General features: G+C 41.6%; 1 protein-coding gene across 1 annotated transcript in view; it reads left to right on the top strand.

Moving 5' to 3' along the window:
- Positions 1-449: 449 nt before the first annotated feature.
- The window catches only part of LOC124615917 (aromatic-L-amino-acid decarboxylase), a 220,179-nt gene continuing 197,488 nt past the window's right edge, over positions 450-23,140 (top strand). The window contains exon 1 of the mRNA XM_047144098.1: positions 450-591. The gene's annotated coding sequence lies outside the window, so the exon portion shown is untranslated. The remainder of the gene's footprint in view (positions 592-23,140) is intronic.

Below are 23,140 nucleotides of genomic sequence, written 5' to 3'. Positions count from 1 at the left end.
TTTATCTTAGAAATAGCATGGCTTTGTGGCGGAGGTATCGCGCGGGATAGGGCTCTGGAGACGATTGTGAGCTGACGGTCCTCATCGATTCATCCGTTTAGCACAAGGGTCCGCTCGGCGGGCACACTTAACTTGTGGAAGCTCGCCAGATTTAAGGCTCGCTTGAAGCTGACGAGGAGGCGGAACTGAAGCAAAGTTGGAGAACTCCGAGAAAGAAAAGGGGGAAGCGAAGCGACAGAAAGAGAGCAGGTGGCTGTGGCGGAGGCTGCAAGTAATTGGCGTCCTGAGGGGAGGTTTGGGGAGGGGTGGCGGGGCGGTGGCAGTGATTGCGAGCGCAGTTGTAGCAAGGTGGGTGCGGGCCGGATCGATACCCCCACCCGGGGCGCGCCGGGACAGCCCTTATAAAAGCTACAGCAGCGGGGCACGGCCCCCACCGCCCGGCCAGCCAGCTAGGCAGCGCACGACAGCCCCGGCACGTCACACCACACGACGGCGCGCGCGCTCGCTCGCCAGCCAGCATCCACCGCGCCAGTTCGCCGCACGCCTCCGCTCGGACACCACTGTACTGCCAGCTACAGCGACCCGCAACAGGTGAGTCACTGGGCCAACAGCGTAACCGCCTCAGACAGCCGCTAATGACCCGCGTCCACAGCGTGCCAACACACTAGGCGGGCGACGCCGAGTGTACGCGACGAAACATCAGCTTGGCACGTGCGCAGCGGCCTGCAACACACACAGACGCTCACCGCTACATGTTTCGTATCTAAGTCCTTTATAAGGGAGAAACGTTTAGTCAGTTACTCGCTCATCTTTTATTCGTCTGAACTGCCCTAGTAGCGGCAAATCACAATAACTCTGCATCCACATCTCAGTACGCCACTTTTTAACTGAATATATTTTATTTCCAACATCGAGGGCAGAGATTAGTTTACCTGCTGATGTGTACTGTTTCTGTCTACGACGAGACTAATGAGGTACGAGTTTTAAGATTGTGTGACATGGTTTAATTATTACAGAGAAGGTTTTAATGTGTTGTCAGCGTAAAAGACGCATTCCAGTTCTCTGGAAGTGATCAGCCACGCACACACACGTTCTGTCGTGAGCCTTTATTCTATAGTTCAGTCGGGATTTTAATAGCAAATAGCACACTTTAACATTAACATAGTTGATAATTTTACATTCTTCGTGATCGGATATGATTGAGTACGTGAAAATTGGAGAGAGCAATAGTAGTATCTCTCTCTCTCTCTCTCTCTCTCTCTCTCTCTCTCTCTCTCTCTCTCCGTGTGTGTGTGTGTGTGTGTGTGTGTGTGTGTGAGAGAGAGAGAGAGAGAGAGAGAGAGAGAGAGAGAGAGAGAGAGAGAGAGAGAGCGAGCGAGCACTGGGATACAACAATCTCATAGCTTCAATCACAGGTAACGCAAGTGACATACTTCGAATCATTAGTAAGACAGTGGGAGACGCAGTTCGTATACGAAAGAGATGTGTTCAAAGGCAGTCGGTCTGTCTACCAAAGACTGTGCGATCTGTTTTAATTGAAACTGGAGGTATACACAGAAAATCAGCGCCGATGGTTTAAGTTCGTAGTACATTTAGGATGGAGTGCGAAGTTCTAGAAAACCTGAATCGTCATATACTTGGGAAAAAAAATTACACTTAATACGAAATTTCGCTTAAGTTAGCAAAGACCAATTCTCAGGCACAAAAACTACCGAATAAACTGTAGTCTTAAGTTTCACTGCGATGTTTCGTTGCTGGGTTAGGGTGATGGTAGTTTGGTATCTGCTCTTCATCTGTACAAAAGGCAGATATACTCCACGAATGAAATAGTCAAGATGTTTTAAATGTTCAAGGCATCACAATCTGCAGCAGAAGAATTTTACGTAGTGTCCGACGTCGTCATAGCGCTGTTAATATGAAGATGTGTACTTACGTGATTCTCTTGAGGGATATATTACTGTTGCTATTACTGTTGCTGTTTCTGCTGCTGCTGCTGCTGCTGCTGCTGCTGCTGCTGGCCGGCCCGAGTGGCCGAGCGGTTCTAGGCGCTTCAGTCCGGAACCGCACGATCACTACGGTCGCAGGATCGAATCATGCCTCGGGCATGGATGTGTGTGATGTCCTTAGGTTAAAGTAGTTCTAAGTCTAGGGGACTGATGACCTCAGATATTAAGTCCCACAATGCTTAGAGCCATTTGAACCATTTTGCTGCTGCTGCTAGTGATGCCCAGCTTCCAATAGTTACGGATGGTTGAAGCTTCTAATAGTTGTGTGTAGAGGGCGGTACCTCTGTATCGAGTTGTGTGACGGAGTTGGGTATTGTGCTAGTGCATTATTGCAAAGGTGTCTATCAAGCATAATGAAGTGTTGGTTTGGCAGGTGAATATAGAGTCAACCTGAGAAGAGGTGTATCATGGTTTTGTCAGCAGCCAAGGCAAAATACTTGGTAACAAAGTCTTTGTTGGTCTGGAGACACTGGAGGGGTGGGAGGAGAGGTTAATTAAAGCTTAGGGTCTAAATTTCCTGCAACTAAGGCGCTGTGACGATTGAAAGAGCAGCTGGGCTGGTTTTGAGAATAGTAAATTTCCCGATGATATTACGGCAGGAAGAGTCTGTCGAAGATTCCTTACGAATTAAGACACTCGAGCGCACGGATAACAATGGAAAGATCTGATGTTTGAACTGTAGCTTTGAGTATCAAGTGGAGACAAAAACAATAACTATTTATATTTCTCCTCCTATACATTTTTATTGGAATTTATAAAAGAACATAGAATGATTGGATTTTATAGACGTCTCCCATAGCTCTTTTGTTCAAAAAATGGTTCAAATGGCTCTGAGCACTATGCGACTTAACTTCTGAAGTCATCAGTCGCCTAGAACTTAGAACTAATTAAACCTAACTAACTTAAGGACATCACACACATCCATGCCCGAGGCAGGATTCGAACCTGCGACCGTAGCGGTCGCTCGGTTCCAGACTGTAGCGCCTAGAACCGCATGTCCACTCCGGCCGGCGCTCTTTTGTTAATCGGCTGTTCTTGCCCATCATTAAACGGCAGTGATTATCTTTTTCACAATCTAACGGGAAAATTAGATAGTGCACCTACTCCACAAATATTCTGTTCTGACTGGTGTGGTATATCTCGCCCAAAGGCTGACCAAGGTACGGTGGCTAAGGGCAGTCACGCTTGAAGACAGAAATCCTCTGTTCAAATTCCCAGTAACTAATACTTTTCATTGTTTGTTTTATTCATTTCAGTTCAATTCGAAAGCGATATTTACTTGATGTACCCGAAAGCTTAAAGTATGGTGTAAAATAGGGGTCGGTGAAATAAGGAAATCAAAGTGCAATGAAATGAGATCTCGCTCTCTCTCTCTCTCTCTCTCTCTCTCTCTCTCTCTCTCTCTCTCTTTCACCCACACCCTTTTACCAATGATTTGCGAGTTCACATAATCTTCCAAAAAAGTCTTCTACCCACGTTCCATAATACTGATTTTACACGATCGTCCAATTTCATATCATTTCATATCACTTAATGTTATTACCCCTAAATATGTGACGTGCTTGTGATCGACTTAAAAAATGCCAAAAGAAATTCATTAAACGACGGAGGAGATACAATTTAGGATTATCCCTGAAAACAATGTCGTGTAGATTTGTTTCAGGGTCATCAATAACGATGCCATTAGAGGCGGAATTCTAAAAGCTCTAGAGGGCCAGTAAGCGTTATACACGAGTCTGCAGGGGTTTGGAGAACCAGTCGACATCCGCATTCTCCGTAGTGAAGAGGACTTCGGATGCCGGTTGAAGTTTTAATGCTGCAGAACTTTCGTTAGAACATAGATTTTTTTTCTTCAGCTCTGTCCTAATTTTACTCGTAAAACCGGAGTAAAGGGAGGGCTGACATTTTTCAGTCACGTGTGTAAAGAGAATTGCTGAAAAGATCTTTTCCACTAATGTAATCGTAACGTGAGTTGGAACTCGGTTATGAAAACGATACTGGAGAAATACTTCGACGAAGGTTTAGGACGCCGTTTCGTCAGTGAAAAGGTTGAAAATTCGGGAGAAAGGAACAAAGTATGATTGAATGAGGCCGGTAGTTGTTCGAAACTCGGATGCCATTGAAAATGAGAAAGCAGGTTGCTGAATACCTACCCTTCTGCTGAGGTCACACAACGTATGTAATGCAGTTAGAAGATATCCATGTTGTAATGTAGCAAGTGTCAGTCTTTGCAAAGATATAGAAATATCCTACACCACTACATAAAAAAATTTTCATCTGTAAATAATACTGATGTAATGGTTTGTCACACTAGGCAAACGTAAAATAGGTCACACCTTCAGGAAGGCAACAAATACCGAAACTGGTGGCTTCCTCCCCTTGAGTTGTTTAAAAAGACCATTCGTTGTCGACAGTGTTCGGAGCTTGTGACTGAGCAGAAGGAAAAGATCACAGGGGAATGGTCAAGAAACTGAATCTGCCGCACAAGGGTGAAGTGCTGTGTGGCGACTTTTTATACCAACCAGCATCATTGAATACTCACGAAAATTTTTTAAAACAGAATAAACTTTCACGTTACCTAGTAATACCATAAGAAATTTTGTGCTACATCTTAGAGCGTCTCATCGTGTACACTTGGCTTCGGATAGAAGAAAGATATTGGTTTTAGCACTACCGGGATTAATTACCCTCCCACATCTAAAGTCCATTTGCCATGGAGAGGGTTGTAGCAGAAAACCAAGTCTGAACATTTGTTGAAGATACTACTGACACAGATTTCCACGAAAACTTCCTAACGGATTAAAACTGTGTGTCAGGTCGAGATTAGAATTCTACTTTATTTGCCTTGCCTAGGGAAAGTTTCGGCTTCGTTTTCCGATCCAAGGGTTTGTTTCCCGATGTGGCACATAGTTTTATCATGAATTTTCATTACAATGAACGTTATACAAAGTCATCAGAGTAAAAGTTCTGTTTCATACACAACACAGAGACTGCAGCCATAGCGCACTCTGCAATACAATTTCTCCCAGGAAAGTTAGTACAGAGAGGTACGCTTGAGAACTTCCGTAGAATCTGAATCAGAAACAGGCAGACATTGGTGGAATGAAACCGTGAGTCAGATTTAAGTGCTTTCGAATGACTCGCTTGGAAAGAGCGTTGAATACATTGGATCAAGGTCCGACTTCAAAGTCCCTGTCAGGAACAGTTTTAAACTGTTAGGAAGTTGCTCTGCGTTGTACATTCTCCCGCACAGTGTTTCACACTTATTTCCCAACGTTTCCTGAAGTCAAATCAAGTTAAGGAATTTATGGGCTCATCTTAGCGGTCCAACTGTAAAGATGCCGCCCCCCCGCTCCCCCCACCCATCTGATGAACTTAGTTGTTGATGGGGATGTTGAACTCTTAACAAAATTGAAAACCACGTTATTACAAGGTCAGATCAGAAAGCAAAGGAAATTTAAAATATACGTGTTTATTATTATTATTATTATTATTATTGGGAAAAAGCATCACCGCTACCAATCTTACGCTGCCTCCACAATCTGGTCATCTGACGAAAACTTGGACTCCGGCAGCTGCTCCTAAATCATTGTGCCGAAAACGCGAACATTACCTGGAGCTAGGTCGGAACTGTAGGGTGGGTGTTCCAGCAGCTCAGAAGCAGGATTCTGAGTACAGGGTTTCTTTCCCCACTTGCGTGATAGCGGTGATTATATTGAAGTAAATCCCACCTTTTGAAATCTTCCCTCTCCTCCTCCTTTACATTTTGGGTTTCAGATCTCGCAGTAGCTCACAGCTGCTATCATTCCATGTATGGCCTCTAGGGTGTAAAGGATTACCGGTATACCTTTCATATCCCAAAACACTGTCATCTTGGCTACAGGAGCTTGCTTTCGAACATTTTTGCTGTTGGTGAAGATGGATATTTCCACACCATCCTCTGCAGCATACGATGTCATTCGTACTGATGGACCCACATCTTAACAACAGTTACTGTGCGACGAAGTCCTCTCCCTCCCGCCTTAAGGAGGGGGGGGGGGGGGGTAGGACGTCAAACGGGCCGATTTGGAGCAGGAAAGACACCACAGGGCATTTTAATGTCCACTGTCTATACTTTTACAAATAAATTCATAAAACTTTGTCAGCATGAGCAGGAAGGATTCAGGATTCACACTCACAGCAATGGAAGTTCAAAAACATAGCAAAATAATATTTTTTACGTGTGAAATTTCATCATTTTTTCACTTAATATTGACTGCATTTGTTCCTGTAGGTACACCTTTCTTTAGAAGTAAGAGATTCTTACACATCTAAAAAACAATTTATGTTTTTGAACTTCCACTGCTCTAAGTGTGAATCCTGAATCCTTCCTGGCCATGCTGACAAAACTTTATGAATTTATTTGTAAATGTATAGACAGTGGAAATTAAAATGTCCTGTGCTGCCTCTCCTACGCCAAGTCGGCCTCCCCTTAAATGTGATTTCGACATCTCCAAAAGCTCCTGTTTGTGTTTGTCAGTTGAAGTGGTACCCAACGAGCAGAAACTTGGTGATAATTTAAAGATTCATTGACGATTGCAAGTTTTGAACCGTGACTAACGTACAACTCTTACGCAGTATCATCAGTTCTCGCGCAACGGTCGTCGCGAACCGGACGGTCAGCTGTCTCGACTTTCCCGTCCGTTTTTGAATGAATGGCCTACCCTGATGTTCTCCGTCGCCTACAGATAAACGCCAGCTTTTATAGCGATCTATGCACTCGAAAATCTTCAGTTCACTGAAACAGCCATCATACCGCAGCTGCATTCTGCAGATAATCCCTACATCTGTAGTCGCTTCAGAATGCGGGAAACGATCACACTCCTCATTTCTTACTTGGCGCATGCAGACAATGGAAATCTGACACTATGAAGAAAGTTATTCACTGAACCAACACAGGTATGGCACGAGAACAGTGAGGTAAAAGCAAGTCGCTGTCAACCTACAGTGCAGAAAATTTCATCTTTAGTTATTGCTCTGTCCTTGTATCTTTGGAGAAATCCTGTTGCGCATATATTTCGAAAGTGTACATTCTTTTCGGTTCAAGACCTTTAAGGTACGTAATGGATCAGCAAACAATGCAAAGCACACTGCACGTGCCATTACAATAGTCAGCTTGCGCTCTACATGCCTTATAGAGAAGGGAGAATGTCGACTGTAACTCGTTTTCCTTGAAACGGCCGGCCGTAAGACAAAGTAAATGTGTGTGTGTGTGTGTGTGTGTGTGTGTGTGTGTGTGTGTGTGTGTGTGTGTGTCGTACTTCCGCCAACATCGCAGCGTTAAATGTTAACTAGAAGGGCAAGCTGAATGGACGGGGGTAAGAGCCAACAATGAAGACAAATGTTACACAATTTATGGGAGTTTCGATAATATGTAGTTCAGGTATCCGTTCGCAGATATCTTGGAGGGCCTAGCGACGATAGCGCCCAGAGGGGCAAGGAGCAGCTTGTCAATTGTGATTTTCTTAAGCCGTAAGTCGTGGTCCACATAGATTGCGAGACTTAAGTTTCCAGAGTTCGTGTAGCGTAAAAAGTTTACAATTTTCCATTTCAGATGAAGGCGACGTCTCGGTTGTAAAATATTAGCAAATTCAAAAATTTGACTCGACCACTTACAATCCGTAATGAACCTCACAAATCACACGACGCTTTACGAAAGCAGGACCCATTTTAAGGTAAAATATACAAGAGTCATTAAAAAAAAAGTCAATGCTTCAACAGACCTTTCGTGGATGTTGTAGTTAGCTATAATGAAATACAGTCTGAAAGAGAATCTGCACAAATATTCATTCGGATCATGATAAGATTTCAAAGCTCTGCAGATGTTGTAAACTTACTTTAAATGCTCAGAAATGTGAAGGTGTACTGTTCACAAAACTTACACTCATAATATCCTAGGACTGCAGAATCAACGAATCACAAGTGGGGTCGATGAATTCATAAGAGTACAAATATCCGAGTGTAAGAGCCATCACATAGGCTCAGCTCGTGGATAAAGTAGGTGGGAACTTGGGTTCATTGATAGAATACTGGGGAAATGCTATGTCTGCAACGGAGATTGCTTACAAAACACCCGGGCGACACACACTAGAATGCTACTCGTGTCTAGGATCTTTACCAGGTAGGACTAAAAGGGTATATGTACCGAACGGATACAAAGAAGGCTAGCATGAAAGGTCAGTTTCGTTCGTCCCATGGGAGAACGTCACAGAGCTGCTGAAGAAACTAAACTGGCAGGCGCTTGAACATGGGCGCAATCTATCCCGAGAAAGCCTGCTTGCAAAGTTTCAAGAGCCAGCTGTAAGTGATGAATCTGGGAACATAACAACCCCGTCTGTATCGCTCCCGTAGCGATCACAGGAAGAAGATTAGACTAATTACAACGCACACAGCAGCGACATCCTCCCCACGCTCCATGCGTCACTGGAACAGGGATAAAGCTCTAATAGGAAGTACCCTCTTCCATTCACTTTTCCGCCAATTGCAGAGCATGAGTGCAGATACAGGATGCCAATTAAAAAGAAACAAACAAAAGGCCAATTTTTTGTGAAATGATTTGCCTAAAAGTAAGAAATAATACAGATTAGAGAAACATTTGACGCGCCCGTGTACAGTAGCTGAGATGGTCATACGTTAGTGACGTAAGGCGAACAGACAGAAAAAAAGCTTTTTTACGTTCTATGGTTTTTGATGTACATTACAACAGTGCACCCTGATTTGTCGAACAGTCACTTTTTCGAAATTAAAGTGCACTGAACATTCTTTCTTTTACCAGGGCAATTTAGCGATTCCTCATTATAGTACAGCTTTACAATATTGTTACAACAATAATGTACAAACAATTCCAAATATAGCATTAATAAATCTGAAAGGGCTACAACTTGAAATAAAAAGAGACGCCAAATGCAAGAAGAGAATATGTATTTGGGAAAGACTTAGTAAAGGACTAGACATGACAACTGGCTTTGAAGCGGGTACGTATCGGACTCGCAGAGAGACACATCTCATTTGTTGTACAGGGTTTCGAGCAGCACTCAGTCATCAGATTGTTCCCCTAATTTTTTATTTCTTCTAGAAAATCATTTTACAAAACATTTGACTTTTTCAAATTTGTTTTGTTTTTCAACTAAACTCAAAGCGTAAAATGTAATACACTGAAATATTGATCGTTATTCTGCGAGTATACAGATCGAGAGAAAGCGGGAAGTTTTATGCTCTGCGTTGATGATTTTCGGCACTTCATTTGCATTGCTAGCAGGAGCAGCCGTCAGTGAAAGATTGAAAAACTAGACATCACGCTGGTCAATTTGATACCCCATTTGTCTATTTCCCACTCTTCATTTGTCCACGAAAACTCGGAAAAAAAATCCAGTGCGATGTTTCTCTGAAGTGCTTTTTCTTGCTCAAATATGTGACCAAAAACCGTAAACCCGCCCTGTTTAAGAAGAAGAAGGAAGAAGAAGAAGAAGAAGAAACAGTATCAGCTACCTCGCTTATCACTGAAACTCCGTATATAATCGAATGTTTCCTTAATCTTCGCGTAAAGAGGAGGAAATTAAAAATTAAAAAATGCGGTTCTTTGTCTACATCATCTGCCTACTCAGCGTACATATGTTTAGCAGATTATTTTATCCAGATAGTCTTCAATGTAAAATGAAATAATTTTGAGACTTGTACCAGTATATTTTGTACGAATCAGATGATGACGATTATTTGTGGAGTTGGTTTCATCGAGCCGATGTACGTTCGATGTAGTGTTGTACCTCTCATAAAAGTAATCATAACAGTATCTGAAATTCCCCGACGCGCGCGCGGGTGTAATATTTATTTTAATCACTTGAATGTTAATTAGGGTAGGTCAATCAAAAAACTATAAATTAAGCATTTTTTCGTTGTGTGTTCATTTACGTGCACGTTGTCATGATTCAAACGAGTATAAGAAATAGCAATAACGATCATAGTTGTCGGAGCGAGCGAGGTGGTGCAGTGGTTAGCCCACTGGACTCGCGTTCGGGAGGACGGTTCAACCCCGCGTCCGGCCACCCTGCTTTAGGTTTACTGTGATTTCCTTAAATCGGTTCAGGCAAATACCAGGATGATTCCTTTGAAAGGGCACACCCGACTTCCTTCCCCAATCCGATGAGACCGATGACGCCGATGTTCGATCTCCTCCACCAAATCAACCCAATCCATAGTTGTCGATCCACGAGGTGGAAAATTGAGTTGTAGCGTACGGAGAAACCGCCACCGAATCCCACGAAGGCTGTACAGAGGTTTCTCGGTATGTAGCTATCTATATCCGACAATTGGCATAGCATGAAATGTGGTCAAAGTCTTCTATCTTCAGAAGTCTTCTTCATTCTGTGCACAGAAAATCCTGTAGAGAATACAGCTTAAGCTATAGCTTTTCTTAGGTGATATACAAGCCAATCATAAACAAAACTAAGCCACTCCTGTAGGCCTATATATCTTTTACGTGAACGTAAGTCATAAAATAAAGGTCCTAAATGTGTTGACAGTCGGCCTCTAGAAACTTCGGACTAGCTAACAGACAATTTCTTGCATGCAATTTTGTCATATGATGACATGATGGAGACAGTGGCTGTTGTTTGAAGACAAATGTTGATGGTGTTAGGACAGCAACCAGCCACAAATTTACTTTAAGTTCCTTTATTCAAAGGGTACCGTTACCGGTTTGGAGTCGGTGTGATTCATCCTCAGATGGTTTACACGCTTTATGATATGTGGTGTGTTTTTTACAGATTAATTGTCCTAAAATATAAATAATGCCTATTTATAAACACGCCACACACAGATGGTTGCGTTACAGATTTTCGTTGCATGTGACTTACGTGAAACGTCGGTTTGGAATGTTTGTTTTCATAACATTCGTCCAACAGATATGAATATATTCCCACTGCATTCTTATTGTTGCACACGTAAAGTTCTTTCTCACTGAACACTTTAGATTTGTCACTGAGAAGATTTCTACCACGCACCACACGTTTTGATACATACAAAGATCTTACAAACGTATGAGTATCAAAGATGCTATGATATATCGTAACATTTGACGATTATGTCCTATGTTTGGAAAGCATCATATATTCATTTACGCAACTGTAATGCCTTTTACACTAGTACAGAGACATTGAATTTTTGAGTTGATATTGTTACATTAATTGTAAAGTTTTTTTAATATATACATATAGTAGTGTGTAGTTAAATTAGTATATTATTTAATTACATTTAGCATCATGAGAATTATAGTAACATATAACTTTGCTACTTGATCTGCAAATAGGTGTAATAATATTATTTGCTTTGGAGGTTGGAAATTTTTCAGGAAAGGGGTGTTAGCTAACTCTGTTTGTTCATTAAGGATATAGTCTGGGGTTTTTTTTTGTGTGTGTGTGTGTGTGTGTGTGTGTGTGTGTGTGTGTGTGTGTGTGTGTGTATTTCTATTTCATCTAATATATTCATAGTGGCTCCTTTTTCTGCTAGACGTAAAATTTCAAGGTGTCCTCAATGTTTCCCACTGAATGGTTTTCTTCAGCAATATGGGCTGCAAATGCGGATTTGTTCAAGTTACCAAGTCTTAAAGCATCAATGTGTTCTTCGTATCTAATTTCAAAACTTCTCCCTGTCTGGCCAATGTAGAATTTTGGGCATGTATCGCATTTGAGTTTGTATATTCCTGATTTACGGTAGAGACTCTTGGAGGTATTTACATCATGATTACTTATTGTTGTAATTTATTATTTGTGGAAAAGCTGATTGTGATGTTATATCCGAGGGGGATTACTTTCAAGGGGACAAAGTGTTGATGTTGATGAATAGATTCTTTAAGAAAGACAGTTTTCCGTTATTTTTGACCACAGGTCGTATATGACCTTAGTACAATACCAGGTGTACCGGTATGAAATAAGCGTTTCTTTGTGAAAATGAAACACTAATTTTGAATTGAAAAGTAAAAACGTTTTATTCAAAGTACCGATCATTGCTTTCTATACATTTTGACCACCTTTATGGCAATTTGTGGACACCACGCCAATAGAAATGGTCGTCTTTTGAAGCAAACCAATCAGACACCCAATTTTCGACTTCTTCGTAGGAATCGAAGTGTTCCTGAGCCAATGCGTGTTCCATTGATGAAAACAAATGGTAGTCGGAAGGGGCCAAGTCTGGTGAATACGGCGGGTGGGGTAGCAGCTCTCAGCCAAGTGTTTTGATTGTATCCTGAACCAGTTTTGCTTTGTGTGCAGGTGCATTGTCGTGTAAAAAAAATACTTTGCCATGTCTTCTGGCCCATTCTGGTCTTTTTTCGATCAATGCATAGTTCAAATTGATCATTTGTTTGTAGCGATTAGTATTCAGTTTCACTGTGTTTTAGAAGCTCATGATACACCACGCCTTTCTGATCCCACCAAACACAGAGCATTGTCTTCTTGCCGAATCGATCTGGTTTTGAAGTCTATGTTGATGGTTGTCTCGGATTAACCCACGATTTTTCCCGTTTAGGATTCTTAAAATAAATCCATTTTTCCTCGCCAGTAACAATTCGATGCAAAATTGATTTTGTTTCAGGTCTTTGAAGCAAGATTTGACAAATGGTTTTTCGGTTTTCCATCTGTCTTTCATTCACTTCATGTGGCATCCGTTTTCCACACTTTTGGATCTTTCCCATAGCTTTCAAACGGTCAGAAATTGTTTGTTGTGCAACATTTAGCATTGCTGCCATTTGCTTCTGACTCAAAGTATCATCTTCATCCAATATTGCTTGCAATTCGGCGTCTTCGAACTTTTTTGGTGGTCTTCCATGTTCCTCATTTCTTACATCAAAATCATTATTTCTGAACCGTTGAAACCATCTTTTGCATGTTGCTTCTCGTAGAGCATGATCACCATACGCCTCGACAAGCATTCGATGCGACTCTGCAGCAATTTTTTTTTTTTTTTTTCAAATGAAAACAAAAAATTAATTCTTTCACTTTCTGGTACAAAATTCGACATTAACACGATGAAAACATATTATGTTTGTTCCATGACTTGATGTATACTAAATATCTTTGACAGATGTCATACCAACCAAACAAAAAAAAAATTAAGGCTCGTTCCCAACAAATGTTCCTTATCGACACATTTGTATCTTAACGCTCATTTCATACGGGCACACCTGGTATGTTCCCTATTAGTAATCAAAGGTTAAGACTAGCGCCTCGGCTGATTTGAAACTAATTTAAGCTTTGTCAGCTTCAGTCGAGTGTAACTGCAGCAGTTTAGTCGTGCCGCAGCACACAGGAAGTTTGGAATTCCACGGCCCTAACTGTTGCGTCGGGAGTGAAAAGTTGTGTAGTGCTTCAAGATTAAAGCGCATCCGGAACAATTAGGAACCAGAGCGTCAGCTGTCGGCGAAGTGTTGTGGCCGTATCTCGTAATTCGAGCCTAGGCAGAATGCTGCCGGATCGCTTCTCTCTGCGGCTCGCACTGCCGAAACCGGAGATTGTGAATTTCCTGCTCCTGTGTGCCTAGGCGCGAGCTCCCCTCCGTAGTCAGACTGTGGTACGGAGAGTCGAAAGTAAGGCTGCAGAGGACGTTCAAAGTCCATATAACATGCAGTCTTTGGAGAGAGACGACGACTGCCGGAAAGCCTCCGTGCGCGCTCGAATCTCTCTAATTTTACATTGGTGATCTCCTCGGGAGGTATAAGTAGGGGGAAGCGACATATTCGATACCTCATCCAGAAACACACCCTCTCGAAACCTGGACAGCAAGCTACATTACGGTGCACAGCGCCTCTTGCAGAGTCTGCCACTTGAGTTTGCTAAACATCTCCGTAACGCTATCACGCTTACCAAATAACCCTGTGACGAAACAAGCCGCTCTTCTTTGGATCTTCTCTATCTCCTCCCTATAACCAACAGCCTCTTTAAAAACTGCGTGTCTAAGATTTTCGTTCTTTGTGATGCGCCTGGTACGGGTTTTTACGGCGTAAGCCATTACTGCAGTCGAATGACGTAGCGACGTCCTTGCGTAGGCTATACGCCGTGTGTGGACGGGGAATGACCATCAACCGGTTCTGCAAGTCACACCTACTTCGCCGTTAGTCCCTGACAGCGGCTTTCAATTGAAAGCACTGACGTCAGTAGCGGAAGCTTTCCCCGTCGTTCCTTTCCAAATCAAGCTGTTTCCGAAGGCAGTCGATACCGAAAATTATAGTTGAACAGGTTCTTTCAGGGAGAATATTTCGCCATGCCGCACGAAACTGATAGTAGTACAGTATTTGGAAATCCAGTTCCGAGCACGGAATCCACAGCGAAGATGAAGTAAGCTGGACAATTCAACGAATTCGAACATAAAACATTGGCAAACAATCTAAACAAGAACCCTAAAAAGTTTTGGTCATATGTAAAATCGGTAAGCGGATCTAAATCCCCTATTCAGTCACTCGTTGAACACGATGGCACCGAAACAGAGGACGACCGAAGAAAGGCAGAAATACTGAATTCAGTGTTCCGAAACTGTTTCACTGCGGAAAATCGTAACACGGTCCCTGACTTCAGCCGTCGCACGGACGCCAAAATGGAAAATATTGAAATAAACGATATCGGAATTGAAAAACAACTGCTATCACTTAGTAGCGGAAAAGCATCCGGACCAGACGAGATACCCTTAAGATTCTACAGTGATTATGCTAAAGAACTTGCCCCCTTTCTATCAGCAATTTATCGTAGATCGCTGGAAGAACGTAAAGTACCTAGCGACTGGAAGAAAGCGCAGGTCGTTCCCATTTTCAAGAAGGGTCATAAATCAGATGCGAATAATTATAGGCCTATTTCGCTTACGTCAATCTGTTGTAGAATAATGGAACATGTTTTGTGTTCTCGTATTACGACGTTCTTAGATAATACAAATCTCCTTCATCATAACCAACATGGATTCCGCAAACAGAGATCATGTGAAACTCAGCTCGCCCTATTTGCCCAAGAAATTCACAGTGCCGTAGACACTGGCGAGCAGATTGATGCCGTATTCCTGGACTTCAGGAAGGCATTTGATACGGTTCCGCACTTACGTTTAGTGAAAAAAATACGAGCTTACGGAATATCGGACCAGGTTTGTGATTGGATTCAGGATTTCCTAGAAGAAAGAACACAACATGTCATTCTTAACGGTTCAAAATCTGCAGATGTAGCGGTAATTTCGGGAGTACCGCAGGGAAGCGTGATAGGACCTTTATTGTTTACAATATACATAAATGACTTAGTTGACAACATCGGTAGCTCCGTGAGGCTATTTGCAGATGACACGGTTGTCTACAAGAAAGTAGCAACATCAGAAGACTCGTACGTACTCCAGGAGGACCTGCAGAGGGTTAATGCATGGTGCGACAGCTGGCAGCTTTCCCTAAACGTAGATAAATGTAATATAATGCGCATACATAGGGGCAGAAATCCATTCCAGTACGATTATGCCATAGGTGGTAAATCATTGGAAGCGGTATCGACCGTAAAATACTTAGGAGTTACTATCCGGAGCGATCTGAAGTGGAATGATCACATAAAACAAATAGTGGGAAAAGCAGGCGCCAGGTTGAGATTCATAGGAATAATTCTAAGAAAATGTGACTCATCGACGAAAGAAGTAGCTTACAAAACGCTTGTTCGTCCGATTCTTGAGTATTGCTCATCAGTATGGGACCCTTACCAGGTTGGATTAATAGAAGAGATAGACATGATCCAGCGAAAAGCAGCGCGATTCGTCATGGGGACATTTAGTCAGCGCGAGAGCGTTACGGAGATGCTGAACAAGCTCCAGTGGCGGACACTTCAAGAAAGGCGTTACGCAATACGGAGAGGTTTATTATCGAAATTACGAGAGAGCACATTCCGGGAAGAGATGGGCAACATATTACTACCGCCCACATATATCTCGCGTAATGATCACAACGAAAAGATCCGAGAAATTAGAGCAAATACGGAGACTTACAAGCAGTCGTTCTTCCCACGCACAATTCGTGAATGGAACAGGGAAGGGGGGATCAGATAGTGGTACAATAAGTACCCTCCGCCACACACCGTAAGGTGGCTCGCGGAGTATAGATGTAGATGTAGATATGTTATTAAAAACTGAAAGAAGAGGTACACAGTCGAATGCAGAAGAGTAGTTCTCTCCATCCACTCATACTGATTTAGGTTCCTCGTGGCTGTTTTAATGAGTCCGCAAGAACTTCATCTACATTTATACTTCGCAAGTCACCCAACGGTGTGTGGCGGAGGGCACTTCACGTTCCACTGTCATTACCACCCTTTCCTATTCCAGTCGCGTATGGTTCACGGGAAGAACGACTGCCAGAAAGCCTCCGTGCGCGCTCGAATCTCTCTAATTTTACATTGGTGATCTCTTCGGGAGGTATAAGTAGGGGGAAGCGATATATTCGATACCTCATCCAGAAACACACCCTCTCGAAACCCGGACAGCAAGCTACATTACGATGCACAGCGCCTCTCTTGCAGAGTCTGCCACTTGAGTTTGCTAAACATCTCCATAACGCTATCACACCAAATAACCCTGAGACGAAACGAGCCGCTCTTCTTTGGATCTTCTCTATATTCTCTGTCAACTCGATCTGGTACGGATCCCACACTGATGAGCAACACTCAAGTATAGGTCGAACGAGTGTTTTGTAAGCCACCTCCTGTGTTGATGAATTACATTTTCTAAGGACTCTGCCAATGAATCTCAACCTGGCAACCGCCTTACCAACAATTAATTTTATATGATCATTCCACTTCAAATCGTTCCTCGCAGCCCCGCTACAGTATCAGAGTACAGTTTCTATCACTGAAATTTCGTGCGCTTCTGGAACCGATTCCGCTAAACTTCTCGTTTAGCCGATTTTGGCATTACGTCACTGACTCTAGTAAGACAATATTATGGCTTCTGGAAACTGACCAACTCATTTACACAAAAAATGGAAATTTTAGAGTCTTCCCCTTACCTCACTTCCCCGGCCTGCCTCAACCCCGGATAAATTTCTGCAAACGGCCAGCCATAAATCAGTTCAAATGAACATTGGGATGATTACTTCTTAAGATATGTTAGTACATATCTAATACGGTAAACTGAAACTGCCCTCTTGCATCCGAACGTCTCAAGGCAAAAACTACCCTAGTCTCCTTGCAGCCCTGACAGCTGACACATACTGTGCTGCAGACTGTAAACGTAACAGGAACTGCTCTAGCTTTTGTGTTACGCGTGCGTGTAACTCAGCGCATTGACTGACTCACTACAGATGTTTTCTACTTTTTGGTGGGTTTAAAAATAGCGATCCCAGTCGTGGGACAATATGCTAATTACAAATTTTTGTCATAGTCCAGATTTCTTAAAATTCCTTCAAGGAGAGGTTTGTAATGACACCGTGTGGTGTGTCTTTCAGAGATGGCATCAGCCACCAGTTAGAGCGAAAGACTCAGATTAATTACTTTCTCAGATCAGCAGGTTTAAAGTTGATACATTATACTGTTTCGCCAAAGCATTAATGCACAATCTCCGTTTCTATGATACTTCGTCCCGTTGAAATAATTTACGTTCGCATGTAGGTTCTTTCCGCTGGGAACATTGTGAAAGCAAGAGTGCTGGTGCTGGTAGTTGGGGGGGAGGGGGGGGGGGAGGAGAGAGAGAGGAGGCAGTGCTGATACGCTTCCATGCTTCCATCCCTGCTGACAGCGCCATGACGCCCATAATCACTTTGGTTAATGCTAAAACGACACAATATTTTCGTACATGGTGAAAATATTTCAAAAACGTCTTACCTTAGTACCGTGAGAATTAAAAAGGAAAAGCTTATTCTAAAGCCGTATCGTCTATAAGAAAGTATAATTTTCAAAAACGGGAACCTGTAAAATTCATAGGAATTACCACAGAATGAAGAACGTAGACATACCAGACACAGCAACTCTTATCTCATTTGGTGTGACATCAATGTACACTTGCATTACAGTAGATGAAGCTATCGACATCGTCACACAAAGGACTGAAACAGCAAGGAAACACAACAAATGCACACACTGATGAAGCAGCGACCATGCTCGGACTGTAACATCACAAAATTATTGGTGTACGACAAACAGTTTTATTCCAAACATGGACTGCCAATGAGATCATCGATTAGTGGCTTCCTAGCCAACATGTTTATGAACAACTTAGAGAACAAGGTCTTCACACACATAATAAAACCGAAACTATATATACTGGCATTGTTATGTCGATGACATGTGTCTGATAGACGAACCACATACAAACATAAAACAGCTACACAATGAAATAAAAGATTTACACTCATAAATTCACTTCACATTAGAAACAGAAACGGACAGCACATTAACTTTTCTGGGTTGCACCAAAAAGTAGTTCTCCTGATTTCACAATATTCAGAAAACAGACAACCATGAGCACCACCATTCACAATATATCAAACCCACTGAACACAAGCAAACAAGTTTCACATACCTGCTCCAAAGATTAAACAGAACACCCATACGCAAACGAACCACACTCTGGAACTAATTACAATAAAACAAGTAGCGGCGGAAAATAGTTATATACCCATATGATAAACTAAACCAACAGATAAAACAATGGAAATTCCAGGACATGCATACACCTTCCATAACTGAGCTAGAACACACACAGTAAATAGCTCTATTAAAGCATAATGTAAGAAACTGCAAATATGTGCGCGAAACGTCTTGGCAAAGAAAAAGTAAGTTTAGCCATAAAGTGAAGTGGTAGCACGCAACGTTCGCATTAATATCGTTTGGTTGTAGATGACACGCTATCAGTCGTGCAGACTGCAGATCGTGCTTTTGTATTTTTCCGCGAACGGCGCCTGCGGAATGTCCTCAATAATTGTAAGAGACAGTCGTGGTCTTTCCAGTTGAGAGTATTATCGCGGAGCTAAGTGAATTAGAACGTGCGCAAACTGTTGGTGGGTGCTTCCGTAACCAAGGCAGCCGAATTGTTTGGTGTTTCAAAGCGCACCGTACCGAAGATTTACGCCGCAGATACGGAAAATAATCATCCGCTAAGTCACAACGCCGACGAAAGTGTGTGTGTCGTATGATTGTCTGCCACGGTCATTGAAGAGTTTCTCTAAGTCAGTTTTTGTGCAAGATGGCTCAGAGACTTCAGTTGTTCATCACAAAAATGTCATGTGATCTGGATTTCCGATTATTAGCTTGACATTGCTGTTATATGGCATATGTATATTTTGTTCCTGAGTTTATACAGTGAGCGGTGGCGGATTTACGTATAGGCCCACTAGGCACAGCACCTTAAGGGGGTGGCATTTTTTGCTCTGAACTCATTTTAACCTTTCACGTTTTAAAATAACTGCGCTTACAAAGGAAAATTTTTTTTTTATTGTTAAACAATTTGCTAGTTTAAATAAGCCGAAATTTGACAATACAAGCTTGGAAAATGTACATAGTTTACTTGGTGGCTGAATGGAAATTTAATATTGGGTTTCTGTCTGGTATCATCTTCATGACTGTTCAAAATATTGTGAAGAAAGCTGTCAGGACGGCAATCTACAATACAGTGTTTGAAACGTTATTATTCCAAAAAGGTTGCCGGCGTCCACTTAACCCTACCATATTATCACCGTGAAAATACCGGGACCACTGAAAAGCTGTGATAAACTAATCAGCAGTTTCTTAAGTACTGTAACATATGTGGGCCTCAGTAGGTAAGACCCGAGTCTACTTAAGTTTCTTGAAGAAATTACGGGGAAGTATAAAGTCAACACTCTATTATTGTAATTAATCTGAAAGCTCTGTTGTTTTCAATATCTGAGCTTTGATTTAACGGCACCCGTTTAACTAAATTTGTTGATACTAGAAACGTTTTACATTTTTAAACATATGTTTATACGAAAAGAACATAAGCAGAATATCTAATGTGTGAAATGCACTTCACAACAGCTTAATAATTTCATTTATTTATTTACTTAGTTACTTTTTTGGCGAAAAAAGAAGAAGAAACTAACTTTCGTTTGTTTCATTTATTGTGCTGCAACCTGCACGATATCAAAGTTTCCACTCTGTGCAGTCGAATAGTACGTGGCATTACAAATTTAATATAAAACTTCTAAACCAAGCTTTTTTTCTTCGAGGAAAGGTTATTTTTATTTTATGTTGGAACAAAGGTGCATTTTTGTGTAGACATAACAGTAGTGTTCAGACAAATGACAACAGACCACATCAAATGCCAACAAGACTACTTAAACTTTGTAGTCTGTCTTCTCTGTTCCGAGAAACCGCTAAAATTTTGTAAGAATAAGTGGGATACAAGTCGATCAAGCACACCTCACTGCAAAAAGTATTTGCTTTTTAAATTAGAAAGACAGTGTCAAGAATATTCAGAACACATTTGCGTCGCAGACAAAATACCGGCGACGTGGGGAAACAGAAGCCGAAAAACGGACTATCCCGTTTTCTTTGAGACGAATTCCAGGCGGCAGGTGTGTTTCTATTGTTCACTGACAACAGAGAAACAGGTGACAATGAAATAAAATTATTCTGCATTGTCGTTCTTTCATAGCGCAATTACGTCGAGTAATCAGAGTTGGTCACTTCATAGATCCGTGTTTAAAGGAAAAATCTTCGTGCTCATGTGCGTTGTAGTACGACTGGAACTTGGTATAGTCTTTCTTTCCTTTCACAATTTTTTTCCTTTTGTTTTGACTGTTGCTTGACAATTTTGTAAGTGCCTTAACATGAATAACAGTGGTAAAAGCGAACGCGCAAAATTAAGTGGGGTGGCATTTCGGAAATTATCGAAAGTAAGGCGAGAACGAGAAGCCAATGTTCTAAAAGCGCTTGGCAGAGTAGATGAATTTTTCACAAAATATGTTGCTGGTTCGACTTAGTTCAAGTAGTACGGATGATATTTCTGTTACTGTAGCTGTTGTAAAAGAAGTAAATACAGACGAAACAAAAGTTAAAAATGAAGAAAAGCAGATTGTTCCTGATTCCGAGTTTCAGAAAAACTAAGTGTCGAGTCAGACCTCACAAAAATAAATAGCCTCCTTAGTGATATCGTGCAGAATGGTGTGTCAATAAATCAACAATCGACGTTCTCTTACAACGTGACATTAATCAAAATTCTAACGGTGATATTTTCTAATTCAGGAAGATCAATAGGCGATAAAACCAGATATTTGAAAAACATGTATTTTACCGTAAACTTTGCGTGATTTTCTAGTATACTGCTGTAGCACCGGTGCTGTTTTTTGTGCGCCATGTAAATTGTTCGGAGGCAAGGGCGCGATTGCTACTAATGGCGTTGCAGATTGGAAAAATTATTTGTAATATTTTTATCTCATCATGAGAATTCACTTGAACACACAAATTCTGAGTAATCACTCTTAACAAAAAAAGTCACCTGGGACAATAGACGACCATTTCGAGTCATATGTTGAGACAGAAAAAACGTACTGGTGCAGTGTGTTGAAAAGGGTGTTTGCAGTAGTGAAGAAGCTAACAAGTCGTGGACTTCCCCTACATGTACACGTTGAAAGAATCCATTCATTACATAATGGTCAATTTATGTCTCTTGAACTTACAGCCGAGTTTAATAATTTTCTCGCAAAGCACATTTAATGACATGGAAAGCAAGGGCAGGGACATAAGTTATCTTTCTTCAACAATCTGTGATGATATAATAGCGTCTTTCTGAACGAATAAAAAGAATTATCATAATTGAAATAAAACAGGCCAAATATTTCTCTATAATAGTAGATTCTACCTGGGACACAAGTCCGAAAACTTAGCTGAGGCCCTACTAAAAGTCCTGTCTACAAATTCCATTGATATTACTGTAGAAGCCAGTCATACGAGAAAGCAAGCAATATGTCAGGGACGTACACCGATCTGCAAGCACGCATTAAAGAACGAAATCCTAAAGCTCATTATGTGCCTTGTGCAGCACGTTCTTTGAATTTATTCGGCACTAGTGCTGCAACCTGCTGTCGGGAAGCATGTTCATTTTTCTATGTAGTGCCAAACCTTCATAATTTTTTCTCTGCTTCTACACAGCGCTGGGATAAACTTCTTTCTTTCATGAAGCCAGGAAGCAAAACGGTAAAGAGTTAATCAAAGACATGTTGGTCAGCAAGAGAGAAAGCGTGTGTAAGTCTATATGAAAACTGGGAGGGCGTTATCAATGCCCTCACTCATATTGCCAATAATACGTTTGAAAAACCGCTAGTGCGAAATGAGGCTTCAGCTTCATTGAATCAACTCTGCAGACTAGAAACAGTATTCATGTCGTCAGTATGTAAGGACATACTAGAGAGATTTATTAGTATAAATCTGAAACTGCAAAGTGTAAATATTGATACTAAAATAGTGCATGAATTATATGAATCACCTGTAGGATTTATTGCATCTATTCATGGCATGTTCGACTATTATGAAAATAAATCCATGGAGATTGTGATTGATATAGACTATGATTGCACCTATAAAAGATCACGAAAACACAAACGTCATGACGACGAAGATGCGGACTCTGAAGAAGTTTTTCTGACTGGAAGGGAAAAATTTAGAGTCGAAACATTTCTCGCAGTACTCGACAACTTGTATGCCGAATTAGTGAGGCGGAAGGAAAGCTATAGAGCATTGTTGGACTCCTTCACAGGTTTCAGTAACCTTAAAAACAGTTCACCTGACGATATTGCTGAATGTGCAGCAAAACTCCATGCGTCATATGACACAGAATTAGAGCCTTCTTTCCCTAGTGAATGTGTACATTTGGCGGAACTTTTGAAATCTTTGAGATTAGCGATATATCAGTCGAAATGAGTAAATTTTTACGAAAAGAGATGTTACAGTCCGTGTTTGCTCTCAGAATATTTGTATGTATGGCGCTTATAAATTGTTCAGCGGAACGCTCGTGTTCGGCTGTTAAGACTGAAATCGTACCTACGTTTTACGTCGTCTGATGAGAGACTGAACGCCTTGTCCATTCTTCACATCGAAGCCGACCTCGTAACTATGAAGATTTGATAGTTTTCTGTCGTCAAAACCAGA

The sequence above is a fragment of the Schistocerca americana genome, chromosome 5 (assembly GCF_021461395.2).
Source record: "Schistocerca americana isolate TAMUIC-IGC-003095 chromosome 5, iqSchAmer2.1, whole genome shotgun sequence".
Classification (NCBI taxonomy): domain Eukaryota; kingdom Metazoa; phylum Arthropoda; class Insecta; order Orthoptera; family Acrididae; genus Schistocerca; species Schistocerca americana.
The sequence above is the reverse complement of the archived record's forward strand: the minus strand, read 5'-3'. Positions and strand labels throughout refer to the sequence as shown.